At 43.0% G+C, this 15,407-nt stretch overlaps 1 long non-coding RNA gene across 2 annotated transcripts in view; it reads left to right on the top strand.

Annotated features, from left to right (window-relative positions):
• LOC134338263 (uncharacterized) overlaps nt 1–15,407 on the top strand; it is a 60,196-nt gene that overhangs the window by 6,498 nt on the left and 38,291 nt on the right. Inside the window, exons 2-3 of one of the 2 annotated variants that reach the window (XR_010016179.1) lie at nt 7,872–7,954; nt 15,079–15,236. This is a non-coding gene — a long non-coding RNA (uncharacterized LOC134338263). The remainder of the gene's footprint in view (nt 1–7,871; nt 7,955–15,078; nt 15,237–15,407) is intronic. The other variant, XR_010016180.1, reaches the window with a different exon arrangement.

The raw sequence follows: 15,407 nt of genomic DNA, 5'->3' as shown, positions 1-15,407 counted from the left end.
TAAATACAAAAAACACAACAGAATCAGTGAAAGACCGTGCCCAACAAGATGGACAAACAACTAATGTGCAAAAGACAAAAAACTGTACAAATGCCAAAAGAAAGAGAAAAAATGAAATAGTAATAATATTAATAATAGTAAAAAGCAATAAATATTGAGAACATTAGATGAAGAGTAGTTTCCTCAAGTCTGAGCTTAGGCATTGAATGTATTCAGCCACAGTAGGCTTCGGAATTAAATCCAGTTTTATCCTCACTCCATATCCACGTTTGTATCCCAGGGCTAGAAGACCTTTCCTGCTTTTCGTCAAATATTGCCAGGGATTTTTAACACTGCCCGAAACACGGCACCTCCCATAACTCTACTCTCCACACACACTTTTATTTGCCGTATGTTTTGGTTGTGGACTGACGTATTCAGGAGTCAGATCATGGTGTTAACTTTAATTAAACAAACTGTTCACAGGGATCACTACAGTTCATACCCTGTTTAAGTAGGTACTTTGCCTCATTGTCCTAGCTGGTAGAGTTCAAACTTCAAAGTAAATTTATTATCAAAGTGCATTTAGGTCACCATATACAACGCTTAGATTCATTTTCTTGCTGGCATACTCATTACATCCGACAACCATAATCGAATCAATGAAAGGCGGCGCCCAGCAGGACGGACAATAGCCAATGTGCAAATGACAAGAAACTGTGCAAATACAAAAGAGAAAGATACAATAATAGTAATAATAAATAAATATTAAGAACATGAGAAGAGTGCTTAAAGTGAGTCCGTTGGTTTTGGGAACAGTTCAATGATGGGGCAAGTGAATTTGAATGAAGTTATCCCCTCTGGTTCAAGAGCCTGATGGCTGAGGGGTTTAGAGTTAGTCGTGCATGAGGCTTTGGATACTTCCTGCTGTGCTCCAGGAGAACATTTGCTCCCAGCCATTTGTGTGCCCGGCTCCAATTTGTCACAGGAAGACTGAAAAAAAACAGGGCATGGGGAAAAAACTAAAAGGCTGCAAGCAACATCAGCATAAAGTAGTCTCATTGGAGTCAATATTTTACTGCTCAAAGCCCTGTTTCTATTGTTATAAATAAAACATGCCTTAGCCCGATAGTGTGAGCAATTCTTCTCTTTGCACAGTGAGCAAAGTTCAAGGCACCAACATAGTTAAGTTTTAATCCATTATCTACTGTTGTGTACAGATGCAATTGAGTATATTTAAAACAGAGGTTGATAGGTTCCTGATTAGTCAGGGTGTCAAAGGTTATGGGGAGAAGGCAGGTGAATGGGGTTGAGAGGGATAGTAAATCAGCCACGATGGAATGGCAGAGCAGACTCAATGGGCCAAATGGCCTTAATCTGTTCCAATGTCTTATGGGCTTATGGTCTAAGTGCTGCTTTCACAGCATTTTATCATTCTTACTGAGACTGATTGTGACTGCATGAGAAAAATTATTTTTATTTTTTATTTTTTATTACAGCAGGGAGCAGGCCTTTTCAGTCCTTCAAGCTGTGCCTCCCCAATAACTCGGCAACCCCAATTCAACCCTAACCTAATCACGGGGCAACTTACCATGACCCATTAACCTACCCAGTATAATTTGGACTGTGGGAGGAAACCAGAGCACCCAGAGGAAACCAGCAGGGCTCACAGGGAGATTGCGCACCTTCCTTACAGAGGGTGTCAGAATTGAACTCTGAGCTCTGGAACACCCTGCGCTGTAACAGCAGCACGCTAATCACTACACTACCATGGCCTGTAATCTGCGGTATACGGGCTACATCAGAATGAGAATCAGGGTCAATATCACCAGCATACGTCGTGAAATTTGTTAGTTTTATGGCAGCAGTACAATGAAATACATAATAATAGAGAGAATAAAACCTGAGAATTACAGTAAATGTATACATTTACTGTAATTCACAGGTCTGTCTATATAAAACAGTTAAATTAAATAAGTAGCTCAAAAAATAGGAAATAAAGAGTAGTGAGGTGGTATTCATGGGTTCAATGTCCATTCAGAAATCAGATGGCAGAGGGGAAGAAGCTGTTCCTGAATTGTTAAGTGTGTACTTTCAGGCTTCTGTACCTCCTCCCTGATGGTAGCAGTGAGAAGCAGGCATGACCCGGGCAGTGAGGGTCCTTAATGATGGACTCTGCCTTTTTCAGGCATCGCCCTGGGATACCGCAGAGGCTAGTGCTCATGATGGAGCTGACCAACTTTACAACTCAGTGCAGCTTTTCTCGATCCTGCGCAGTAGCCCCCCATCACCCCATACCAGACGGTGGCGGAGCCAGTTAGAATGCTCTCTGCGGTACATCTGTAGAAATTTGCGCGTGCTTTAGGAGACATACTAAATCTCCTCAAACTCCTAATGAAATGTTGCCACTGTCTTGCCTGCTTTATAGCTGCATCGATGTGTTGGGTCCAGGTAGGGACCTCAGCGATATTGACATCAGCTGTACTTCAACTCCATGTTGAAATGCTTGGCTTCAAGGCCCAGTCCAGAGCACTGAAATGTAGACTGGCACAACGGAGGAAGTGCTCTACCGTCAGAGGTGATGTTTTCCAAATCAAGTAGTCATTACTGACGGGGGAAGAGAAAATACTCATTGAAAAAAATAACACCTCATTGTTAGCTGTAATATATCCTGTAAGTGGCAAGAATATAACAGTAGGAGCTGGCTATGCACAAATTGGGGCGCCAGCGTAGCGTAGCGGTTAGCGTGACGCTAATACAGCGCAGGGTGTCGGAGTTCAGAGTTCAACCCCTGTGTTCTCTATAAGGAGTTTGTACGTCCTCCCTATGGAATGTGTGGGCTTCTTCCAGGTGCTCTGGTTTCCTCCCACAGTCAAAGATATACCAGTTAGTGGATTAATTGGTCATTGTAAATTGTCCTGTGATTAGACTAGGGTTAAACAGGTGGGTTGTGGCACGACTCGAAGACCGGAAGGGCCTATTTCGTGCTGTATTCCCAAATAAATAAATAAATAAACTGCCTGCTGTGACTTCACTATTCCATTGGAAAAGAGCGCCATCAGCTGCAAATTCTTTCCCGAGTTTCCTAAAAGGGACATGGCAGTAACAAAACGCAAGCCTTTCTTTCCTTTCATCTGTCTTGATGCATAAACTAACTGCCTGAATTGAAAAATACTCTGTTCCCCAAAAACAAATTTGATGTGGGAATTGGGAAACAAAAGAAGTAAAGATGAAAGATTCGGCAGATGCTGGAAATCCAGAGTGACACACTGGGGGGTCTCAGCAGGTCAGGCAGCATCAGCACTTATGTCCTGAGGAAGGGTCTTGGCCTGAAACATTCACTCTTTGTTCCTTTAAAGAAGTGAGATGCATGTATATTCCACTTTGAAATTGGAACAGATTTCAAAAGTAAATTGAGTTCCTTTAAAAAGCGCATTTAAAAAATCTTAATTTTTACCTGATGAATTTCTGCTGCATCAGGTCTCTGAAGACTAATTAGCTGTTTCTGAAAATGACCTTTCCACTTCTCCCATTGTGGCCCATCTGTTGATAGACCTTTTCACCTATAACAGGATCCAGACCCTGCAGGGACCTGAGATTAAGCTGATTGATACGATCTGTGCTTTAGACCAAGCCTCGAGACATTTCCTGTGTCAACGGGGTCTGTGTCATATTGATGTGGTGGACCAACTGAGGGTCAACAGACAGGAAAGATTTACAATCTGAACTCAGGATAAAGATTTTATATGACCATATCCGAAGCAGGACTGCCCTGTTTTCAATGAGCAGAACAGATCATTTATTAATAAAGTTTTGCATGGACCCTTCAGTTGTAAACAACCCCGCCTCCTTGTTGAATGTGGATTTCCTCTTCTGTAATGAGAAAGCTTTTTTTAAGCAACTATTAATATGTTTTTGTTTCCTTTGTTTTAGCTGTGGCTATATGGGTAGCAATCTCACATCTGTGTCAGAAGGTTATGTGTTCAAATCCCACACCAGTGATTTGCTCATCAACTATACCAATATATTTCAGTAATGTATTTAACAAGTTTAAAAACCCGAAACAATGGCAGAGACAATGAAATATTTTTGAAGTTTAATCACTGGTGTAATGAAGGAAATTATTGCACACCAGTTTATCACAGACTGCAATACGTCGACCAGATTATCTACTATTGGTGCTGTTGATTGAGGTGTAAATATTAGCCACAGTATACCAGCTTCTTTCAACTTAGAGTGCACGATCACCAGGCTAGATAGGGTTTTGGAAGTCCAACTTAGTGATCTCTCAATTCCACCTTGGTAGAGTAAACTCAGATTAGAGAGCATAGATCTAATGGGGCTGAATAAAGAGATTTTTTTTCAACTCTTCAAATTCTGATGAAAAACTTGAGGCTCAGATATTATCCTCTCCTTCCCCTTTCACAGAACTGCCATAGGTTTGTATGCTCATTCCTTCTCATTTCCAGCACTCTAATTTTCTTCTCAATAGCCATGCAATTTTTTTTTCTGCAATTGAGGCCCTTTCCTGGATGAACAATATTAACACGGGCAAATTACAGGGACATGTAACCCAGCACGGCCAGGCTTGTACCTGACTCTCGTTACAGCTCAGGAGCCACTATAATGGATTTGCCAGAGGATATCCATTACCCTCAGGACGGTGCCTGAAACCTGAACACGTTACGCAGCTGTACAATTCCTGCTTCCTGTTATGTGTGGAAATGTAAGAGAAATTGCCATGAAACCCACAGTGAGCACTGAGACGGTCCTTGGCTAGAATCTAATATTGACAGCCAAATTTGGAAAAGACATAATTTGCTTCCATTGTTTGAACTTTAAAATTCAAGATTGTTTAATGTCATTTCCTGCACACAAGTATAAGGAGAATGAAATAATTGTTACTCCAGATCGAATGCAGCACAAAAACAACACAATAATAATAAAAAAACACACACACAAAATATATCTATAAACACATAAGATAGCTTATACACATAGATCGATTGTATGTCCTTAAAGTGGCACTAGGCTGTTCATAAGGTGACTGACAGGAAATAATAAAGTCATGGTGGAGGTGTTGATCAGCCTTACTGCTCGGGGAAAGTAACTGATTTTGAGTCTGGGGGCTCTGGTGTGGATGCTACATAGTCTCCTCCCTGTTGGGAGTGGGACAAAAATATAAAATGTGGAGTTGCAAATTCAAAGGTTTTGCTCGCAGATGAGTAGAAAACCAAGACCTTAATAAAAGCAGATTATGCTGTTCTGTATTCATTCTACGCACTGGTTGCAGATGTTAACCAAAATCCTGAATTGTGGCCTTAAGTATATGAAACCTAAAGGCAGGTTGCATGGTCTGAGATGCTGTCCACATGATGAGCCAGATGCTGAAGATTCACTTGAACAGACAGGTGGAACTGTGGTTGAAAGGCTTTTTGTTAGTTGTGGTTTGGAGGAGAACATTTTCACTAACGGGTACAAGCCCCAGCCAGAAGATTTGAGCAAACGATCAAAGCTGATGTTCAGACATGGTACTGACAAAGTGCTGTACAGTGGGAGGTGCTCACTTTCAGATGCAACATGAAACTGAGAAATAAAAGATGCTGCTAGAATGTTATAAAGAGCATGTAAGTTTTTTTCTGGATAAATTTCATCTTTGATACAAGGAAAAGCAGTTGATCTGGTCACTTGAACATATATAAGACATTGGTGAGGCCTAATTTGGAGTATTGTGTGCAGTTTTAGTCACCTACCTACAGGGAAGATGTAAATAAGGTTGAAAGAGTACAGAGAAAATTTGCAAGGATGTTCCCGGGACTGGAGGACCCGAGTTATAAGGAAAGACTGAATATGTTAGAACTTTATTCCCAAAAACATAGATGACTGAGGGGAGATTTGATAGAGACATACAAAATTAAGAGGGGTATTGATAGAAAAATGCAAACAGGCTTTTTCCACTGAGGTTGGGTGAGACTACAACTATATGTCATGGGTTAAGGGTGCCAGGAAAATAACCTCTTCTTCAACGTCAACAAGACAAAGCAACACTCACAACAAGCTGGAGGAACTCAGCAGGTCGGGTAGCATCCATGGAAAAGATCAGTCGATGTTTCGGGCCGGAACCCTTCATCAGGACTGAAGAGGGAAAGGGCAGAGGCGCTATAAAGAAGGTGGGGGAGAGTGGGAAGGAGAAGGCTGGTAGGTTCCAGGCGAAAAACCAGTAAGGGGAAAGATAAAGGGGTGGGGGAGGGGAAGCAGGGAGGTGACAGGCAGGAAAGGTGAAGAAGGAATAGGGGAAAACACAATGGGTAGTAGAAGGAGGCGGAACCAAGAGGGAGGTGGTAGGCAGCTGGGGGAGGGAGCAGAGTGACATAGGGATAGGGGAAGTGAGGGGAAGGGAATTACTGGAAGTTGGAGAATTCAATGTTCATACCAAGGAGCTGGAGACTACCTAGACAGTATATGAGGTGTTGCTCCTCCAACCTGAGTTTAGCCTCATCATGGCGGTAGAGGAGGCCATGTATGGACGTATCTGAATGGGAGTGGGAAGCAGAGCTGAAGTGGTGGCAACCGGGAGATCCCGTCTGTTGTGGCGGACGGAGCAGAGGTGCTCAACGAAGCGGTCCCCCAATCTGCGTCGGGTTTCATCGATGTAGAGGAGGCCGCACCGGGAGCACCGGATGCAATAGATGACTCCAACAGACTCACAAGTGAAGTGTTGCCTCACCTGGAAGGACTGTTTGGGGCCCTGAATGGTGGCAAGAGAGGAGGTGTAGGGACAGGTGTAGCACTTACGCTTACAGGGATAAGTGCCGGGTGGGAGATCCGTGGGGAGGGACGTGTGGACCAGGAAGTCGTGGAGGGGGCGATCCCTGCGGAAAGCAGAGAGGGGTGGAGAGGGAAAGATGTGCTTAGTGGTGGGGTCCTGTTGAAGGTGGAGGAAGTTGCGGAGGATAATGTGCTGGATCCGGAGGCTGGTGGGGTGGTAGGTGAGGACAAGGGGAACTCTGTCCCTGTTGTGGTGGCGGGAGGATGGGGTGAGGGCCAAAGTGCAGGAAATGGAGGAGATGTGGGTGGAGGGCATCATTGATGACGGCAGAAGGGAAACCACGATCCTTAAAGAAAGAGGACACTTGAGATGTCCTGGAACAGAAAGCCTCATCCTGGGAGCAGATGCGGCGGAGACGGAGGAACTGGGAATAGGGAATGGCATTTTTGCATGTGGCAGGGTGGGAAGAGGTATAGTCGAGGTAGTTATGAGAGTCAATGGGCTTGTAGAAGATGTCAGTGGACAGTCTGTCTCCAGAGATGGAGACCGTGAGATCGAGCAAGAGGAGAGAAGTGTCTGAGATAGACGAAGTGAATTTAAGGGCTGGGTGGAAGTTTGAAGTAAAATCGATGAAATTGACGAGCTCAGCATAGGTGCAGGAAGCAGCACCAATGTAATCATCAATGTAGCGAAGGAAAAGTTGGGGAGTAGTACCAGAATAGGTTCGGAGCACAGACTGTTCCACATAACCAACGAAGAGGCAGGCATAGCTGGGGCCCATGTGAGTGCCCATAGCTACACTTCACACTTAATAATTTCTCTTTTGGCTCTTCCTACTTTCTTCAGACCAAGGGTGTAGCTCTTCTTTGAATCTCTTCTTTCAGTTAGTCCTGACGAAGGGTCCCGGCCTGAAACGTCGACTGTGCTTCTTCCTATAGATGCTGTCTGGCCTGCTGCGTTCACCAGCATTTTGTGTGTGTTGCTTGAATTTCCAGCATCTGCAGACTTCCTCGTGTTTGCATTATGTATGTAAGCTGTTTTATGCATTTATATTTATTGTGTGTGTTTAGTGTTATTATTGTGACCTTTATCTTTCGTGGGTTTTATTTTTGTGCTGTATCAGATCCAGAGAAACCATTATTTCATTCTCCTTGAATCTTGGAAAAAACAAGCTTTGCTGAAAAATAGGCAATGGATGACAACTCTGTAAGTAAAGCAATTTAAATTCTCAGCAGAAAGTGACAATAAACTGAACTTTATGCTAGTGTCTCATGGGTAATTAACAATGCAAGAAAATCCAGAGTTGGGCATTGTGGCAACACTTTTATCTCATTGGACACTGTTTGAAAAGTACTGATGAAGGTTTGTGAAGCAAACATGAGATTCCCCGGGAATGTAAACCCAGTGAAGACAGGGATTCCTTTCTCTGAAGAAGTTCCTGTCTCATATGTGGAGGATGGGGCAGGGGGTGGTGGTGGAAGTGGGGGAGGAGGGTAAGGAACTTTGCTTGCTCTGAAGGAATCCTTTAATGACTCCTGGTGAAAATATGTGCGTGTATCAATTTTAAACTCTCATCTTTGTGTCGAAGTTACTCTCATGATCGCAATCCTCTGAGATCTCAGTTTTCATGCATTTTAGCCATCCTCGCATCCTTGAATTTTATTGCTCTGTAATGCAGCATGTCAGAGTCATAGAACACTACAGCATAGAAACCCTTCCGTAAGACCATAAAACCATAAGATATAGGAGCAGAATTAGGCCATTCGGCCCATCGAGTCTGCTCCACCATTTCATCATGGCTGATCCATTTCCCTCTCAGCCCCAATCTCCTGCCTTCCCCAGTATCCCTTCATGCCCTGACTAATCAAGAATCTATCAACCTCTGCCTTCAAAATATTCAATGACTTAACCTCCACTGCTGCCTAAGGCAACAAATTCCACAGATTCACCACTCTCCGGCTAAAGAAATTCCTCCTCATCTTCATTCTAAAATTATGTCCCTCTATTCTGAGACTGTGTGCTCTAGTCTTGACTCCCCCACCATAGGAAACATCCTCTCCACAGCCAACTCTATTGAGGCCCTTTAATATTCAATAGATTTCAATGAGGTCACCCCTCATTTTTCTAAATTCCAGTGAGTACAGGCCCAGAGCCTGGATATGACAGTTTTTTCAATCCTGGAATCATTTTCTTGAACCACCTTTGAACCCTCTCCAATGTCACTGTATCCCTTCTAAGATAAGGGGCCCAGAACTGCTCACAATATTCCACGTGAGGCCTCACCAATGCTTCATAAAGCCTCAACGTTACATCCTTGCTTTTATATTCCAGTCCTCTTGAAATTAATACTAACATCGCATATGGCTTCCTCACCACTCTTCAGCCCACCTAGTTTGTGCCAAACCATTAACTTGCCTTGTGCCATCGACCTGCACCCAGATCATCGCCCTCCATACCCCTGCCAACCACGTACCTATAAAAATTCCTTTTACATGTTGAAATCGACCCCGCATCCACCACTTGTGCCGGCAGCTCTTTCCACAATCTCACCACTCTCTGAGTGAAGAAGTTTCCACTCAAGTTCTCCTTAAACATTTCACGTTTTATCCTTACCCCATGATCTCTAGTTGTTGTGTCACACAGCCTCAGTGGAAAAAGCATGCTTGCATTTACCCTATCTATAGCTATCATAATTTTGTATCCCTCTATCAAATCTCTTCTCAATTTTCTACGTTCTAGGAGATAAAGTCCTTACCTATTCAATCTTTCCATATAACTCAGATCCTCTACCCGGCAACATCCTAGTAAATTTTCTCTGCACTTTTTCAATCTTATTTACATCTTTCCTGTAGGTAAGTGACCAAAACTGGTCACAATACTCTAAATGTGCCCTCAGCAACGTCTCATACTGTACAACTTCAACATGACATCTCAACTCCAGTAATCAATTCATTGATTTATGAAAGCCAATATGCTACATGTTTTCTTTATGACTCTATCTGCTTGTGACACCACTGTCATTGAATTATGGACCTGAATTCCCAGCTCCCTCTGTTCTACTACACTCCTCAGTGTCTTAATGATCTTTGTGTAAGACCTACTCTGGTCAGTGTTCCCAAAGTGCAACATCTCAAACTTGTCTGCATTAAATTCCATTTGCCATTTTTCATCCTATTTTTCCACTTGAGCAGATCCCGCTGCAAGCTTTGATTGTCTTCCCCATACCACCAACCTGAGTGTCATCTGCAAACTTGCTGATCCAGTTTACAACATTATGGACCAGCAAGACCCTACCCCACCTAAACAACCAAGAGGAATGCAGACATTCAAGATCATCGTTTCTTTTGTCCTGTGCAGTCTGTGCGTCTTAGAGAAAAAGAAATCCAAATGAAAATCAATAAGAAAAGTAGATGCTGCAGTTCTGAAGTACAAATTCAGCAGGCCATGCAGTATCTGAGAAAAGGGGAATTAAAATTTCAGGTCGAGGGTCTTTGACTTTTAATTTTTTATGTGTGTTTGATATATTGGCCACTTTATTAGGTACATCTATATATCTAATCAGCCAATCCTGTGGCAGCAACTCAATGCATTAAAGCACGCAGACATGGTCAAGAGGTTCAGACTAAATATCAGAACGGGGAAGAAATGTGATCTAAGTGACCTTGACCGTGGGATGATTGTTGGTGCCAGATGGAGTGGTTTGAGTGTTTCAGAAACTGCTTAACTCTTGGGATTTTCACACACAAGCATTTCTGAAGATTCACCAAGAATGGTGCAAAAAACAAGAAGCATCCAGTGAATGGTAGTTTTGTGGCTGAAAATACCTTGTTGATGAGAGAGGTCAGAGGAGTTTGGCCAGATTGGTTCATGCTGGAAGGTGACAGTAACCCAAATGACCACGTGGTGTGCAGAAAAGCATCTCTGAACACACAACATGATCTTTGAAGTGGGTGGGCTAAGGCAGCAGAACACAAAGATACAATCAGTGGCCACTTTATCAGGTACCAGAGGGATCAAATAAAGTTGGCACTGAGTGTATGTACATATGGAAAATGGGCAGAAGATCATATCGAGCTTAAATATTGCCAGAGACCTCTTGAGCTGCAGTTTCTGTGCTCTATTAGCATGTAATTCTGTGTGTTTTCTTTATCCTTTTTAACTTTAACCTAAAAAAGCAGACTGTTTAGATTTTTAATTTTAATGTTCAAATTTCAAAGTAAATTTATTACCAAAGTACAAATAATAATAAAGGCATCCGTTAGTCTTGCGAGACTATGGATCTGCGCCTGGAAAGTCTTCACTCTCCAGGGCGCAGGCCTGGGCAAGGTTGTATGGAAGACCAGCAGTTGCCCATGCTGCAAGTCTCCCCTCTCCACGACACCGATGTTGTCCAAGGGAAGGGCATTAGGACCCATACAGCTTGGCACCAGTGTCGTGGCAGAGCAATGTGTGATTAAGTGCCTTGCTCAAGGACACAACACGTTGCCTCAGCTGGGGCTCGAACTCGCGACCTTCATATTGCTAGTCCAATGCCTTAACCACTTGGCCATGTGCCCACACAAAGTACAAATATGCCACTATATACAACCCTGAGATTCATTTTCTTGCAGGCATTCATGGTAAATCCAAGAAACACAACAGAATCAATGAAAGACACACCCATCAGGACGGACAAACAACCAATGTGCAAAAGACCAAAGAAGTAAAAAGCTGAGTGAAGTTATCACCTCTGGTTCAAGAGCCTAATACTTAGGGATAATAACTGTTCCTGAACCTGCTGGTATGGGTCTGCAGCTCCTGAATGTTCTTCCTGATGTCCACAGTGAGAAGAATGCATGGCCTGGTTGATGGGGTGTATGATGATGAACGCTGCTTTCCTGCAACCATGCTCCATGTAGATATGCTTAATGGTGGGGAGGGTTTTACTCGTGATGGACTGGGCTGTATCCACATTTATAGGCTTTTCTGTTCAAGAGCATTGGTATTTCCATACCAGGCTGTGATGCAGCCAGTCAATATACTCTTCAACTACACATCTATAGAAATCTGTCAAAGTTATAATGTCATGAACATCTTTTAATTCATCAGCATCCTGGGGTCAGTTGCTGTCTGTTTCATCGCACGACACGCTGAGTAACCGATGGTCCCTCGGTTAACTGTTCTGTGTGACAGGGTGGTTAGTGTAACACTTTACGGTGTACATGCACCAACCTCAGTTCCTGCTACTGTCTGTGATTAACGTTCTTCCCAGGAGTGCTCGAGCTTCCCCTCGGTGCTCGGGTTTCCCCGCATTCCAAAGTCGTACAGGTTCGGGCATGTCATGTTGGCATCAGACACATCACATTCTCAGATTGTGTTCGTTGTTGGCACAATCAACACATTTCACTGTATATGTTCTGATGTAAATGTGATGAATACGTGAATCTATCTATATAAACTGATGTGGTTTCCTAACTTCTTAAACATTTTTGTTTATAGGAAGAAGAATCTTATAGCATCTTTCACAACGTCATTGTGTTCTACAATTCGTCATGTAGAAATGTACCATTTTGTAGAGAGGAAACTTCTCCCAAACAGAATGCCCAGATAATGTTTTTATTTAATTGATAAAATGCTGGCCGGGTCACCAGGAAAGTATCCTTGGCACTCCTTCAGATAGTCCTGTGGGATTTTAAATCTCACACAAGAAGGTGGACAGTCTTTCTCTGAACGTCACCCTTGAAAGGAAGAAACTGAGAGTAAAAAATACTACAGTTATGTTGTACTCAAGTCTCTTGAGTGAGTCTTAAACAGACAATCTTCTAAATCTAAAGAAACAGGGCAATACTCACTCTATAGAAAATAAATTGCTCTCAACATCAGACTCCAGCTACATCACTCCTTCAAATTTATTGACCAAGCTTTGGTAACATGATTCTATCTCATTGCAAGGCGTCATCTCCAAATTTTGTTCAAACACTTTGAAGTCTTGGAATATTTCACTATTTTGGAAGTATTGCTTGGCATCTACCCTGAACATCACGGCTCTCATTTTAAGGCAGTCAAAAAGCCAAAAAGTACAGATGCTCAAAATCTGAAATAAAACATGAAACTGCTCGAAATATTCAACAGGTTAAAGTTGAAAGATTGAAGTAAATGTTATTATAAAAGTACATATCAAAGTACAACCCTAAGATTTATTTTCCTGTGGGCATACTCAGCAAATCTATACAACAGTAACTATTACTGGATCAATGATCTTTCATTGAAGACAATAAACTGTGCAACTAATATAAATAAATAACAAGAAATAACAAGAACACGAGATAATGAGATAAAGAGTCCTTAAAATGAGATCATTGGTTGTGGAACAGATGGGCAAGTTATCCCCTTTGTTCAAGAGCCTGATATTGGTGGGGTAGTAACTGTTCTTGAACCTGGTGGTGCGAGTCCTAAGATTTTTGTACCTTCTACCTGATGGCAGCAGCAAGAAAAGAGCACGGCCTGGGTGATGGGGATCTCCGATGATGGATGCTGCTTTCCTACGACAGCATTTCATGTAGATGTGCTCACTGGTTGGGAGGGCTTTAACCATGATGTACTGGGCTGACTCCACTACCTTGTCTAGGGTTTTCCATTCAGAGGTGTTGGTGCAGCCAGTCAACACACTCTCCACTGCACATCTATAGAAGTTTGTTGAAGTTTTAGATGTGATGCCAGATTTCCACAGACTCCTAAGGAAGTGAGGAACTGCTGTGCTTCCTTCACAGTTGATCATGTGCTGGGTCCAGGACAGGTCCTCTGAAATAGTAACACCCAGGAATTTAAAGTTACTGATCCTCTCCACCTCTGATCCAACGATGAGTACTGGCTCATGGACCTCTGGTTTTCCTCTCCTGAAGTCAATAATCAGGTCCTTGGTCTTGCTGACATTGAGTGAGAAGTTGTTGTAAAGACACCACTCAACCAAAATTTCACTCTCCCTCCTGTATGTGGATTCATCACCACCTTTGATTTGGCCCACAAGAATGGTGTCATCAGCAAACTAGAATATGGTGTTGGAGCTGTGCTTAGCCACACAGTCATAGGTGTAAAGTGAGTAGAGCAGGGGGCTAAGCTCACAGCCCTGTGGGTCACCTGCGATAAGGCAGCATCTGTGGAGAGATTGGTGGAAGTATGAGACTTGTGCCCTTCTGACGCTGTAGAGAGACTGTTGGAAGCCTGGCACCTATGCCCTTTGAAAGTTGAGAGATCGGTGGAAGTCTAGGACCTTGCTCTTTGGAAGCTGTGGAGATTGGTGGAGGTCTGGGACCTGTGCCCTTAGGAAGCTGTGGAGATTGGTGGGGGTCTGGGACTTTGCCCTTAGGAAGCTGTGGAGAGATTGGTGGAGGTCTGGGACCTTGCCCTCAGGAAACTGTGGAGAGATTGGTGGAGGTCTGGGACTTTGCCCTTAGGAAGCTGTGGAGAGATTGGTGGAGGTCTGGGATCTTGCCCTTTGGAAGCTGTGGAGAGATTGGTGGAAGTCTGGGATCTTGCCCTTCGGAAGCTGTGGAGAGATTGGTGGAAGTCTGGGATCTTGCCCTTTGGAAGCTGTGAAGAGATTGGTGGAGGTCTGGAATCTTGTCCTTCAGAAGCTGTGGAAAGATTGGTGGAAGTCTGGGATGTTGCCATTAGGAAGCTGTGGAGAGATTGGTGGAAGTCTGGTAACTATGCCCTTAGGAATGTGTGGAGCCTGTCATGAAGATGAGGTGGGAATAGAGGGATATCAACTGAAAATTTGAAAACTGACCTTTCTTCGTTGACCTGAAACAAAGTCTCTGCACAGACATTCCCTGACCTGTTGAGTATCTCTGACAATTTCTTGGTTTTTAATTTTTTTTCCTGGATTTGCAGCTAGTGAAAACAGACTCTCTTTGCCTACCTTGCCAACCTGTCTTAATCCTAAAGATACCACAATTAAATTAACACTCATACAAAAGAGTATATTGTAATCCTGGTCTAGACAACTGGTTCCCATAATTTTCACTCTCTCAGCACCCAGATCATTCTGGTTGCTGTTCACTTCGCCTGAAAGCTTATCTGCCATTTTCCTCCTGACAAAATTAAATTCTTTGTTCAGAAATGTTATTGACACCTTGCAACAATGAATAATGTTTTCCTCATGATTTCCTTTACACAATTCATAATCTTTCATTCACACGTTGTACGATTGCAGTTAAAACAAACCAGACTGATGGTGGAGGCTTGTTGTCCCCATAACTCCTTTACACCTGTTGCAGTTCAAAGTTCAAAGGTAATTTATTACTAATGGATATGTTTCCATATATTACAGGAGATTTATTTTCTTGCAGGCATTTACAGAAACTTTACTAAAAATTGTACACAAACAAAGACTGGCAAACAACAATGTGCAAAAGAAAACAAGTTAAGCAAAATAATACTGAGAACGTGGCTTGCAAAGAGTCCTTGAAAGTGAGTCTGTGGGTCGTCGATTCACTTCAGTGATGAGGTGAGTGAAGTTACCCATACTAGTTATCCTTTGGCTTGATAGTTAAAGGGTAATAACTGTTCCTGAACTTGGTGATGTGGGGCCTAGGGCTCCTGTACCTTCTTCCTGATGGCAGCAATGAGAAGAGAGCGTGTCCTGGATGGTGGGGATCTGTGATACTGAGTGCTAACT

Source organism: Mobula hypostoma, chromosome 26 (assembly GCF_963921235.1).
Source record: "Mobula hypostoma chromosome 26, sMobHyp1.1, whole genome shotgun sequence".
Lineage (NCBI taxonomy): Eukaryota > Metazoa > Chordata > Chondrichthyes > Myliobatiformes > Myliobatidae > Mobula > Mobula hypostoma.
Note: the sequence above shows the minus strand (reverse complement) of the source record. Positions and strands in the feature narration are given on the sequence as shown.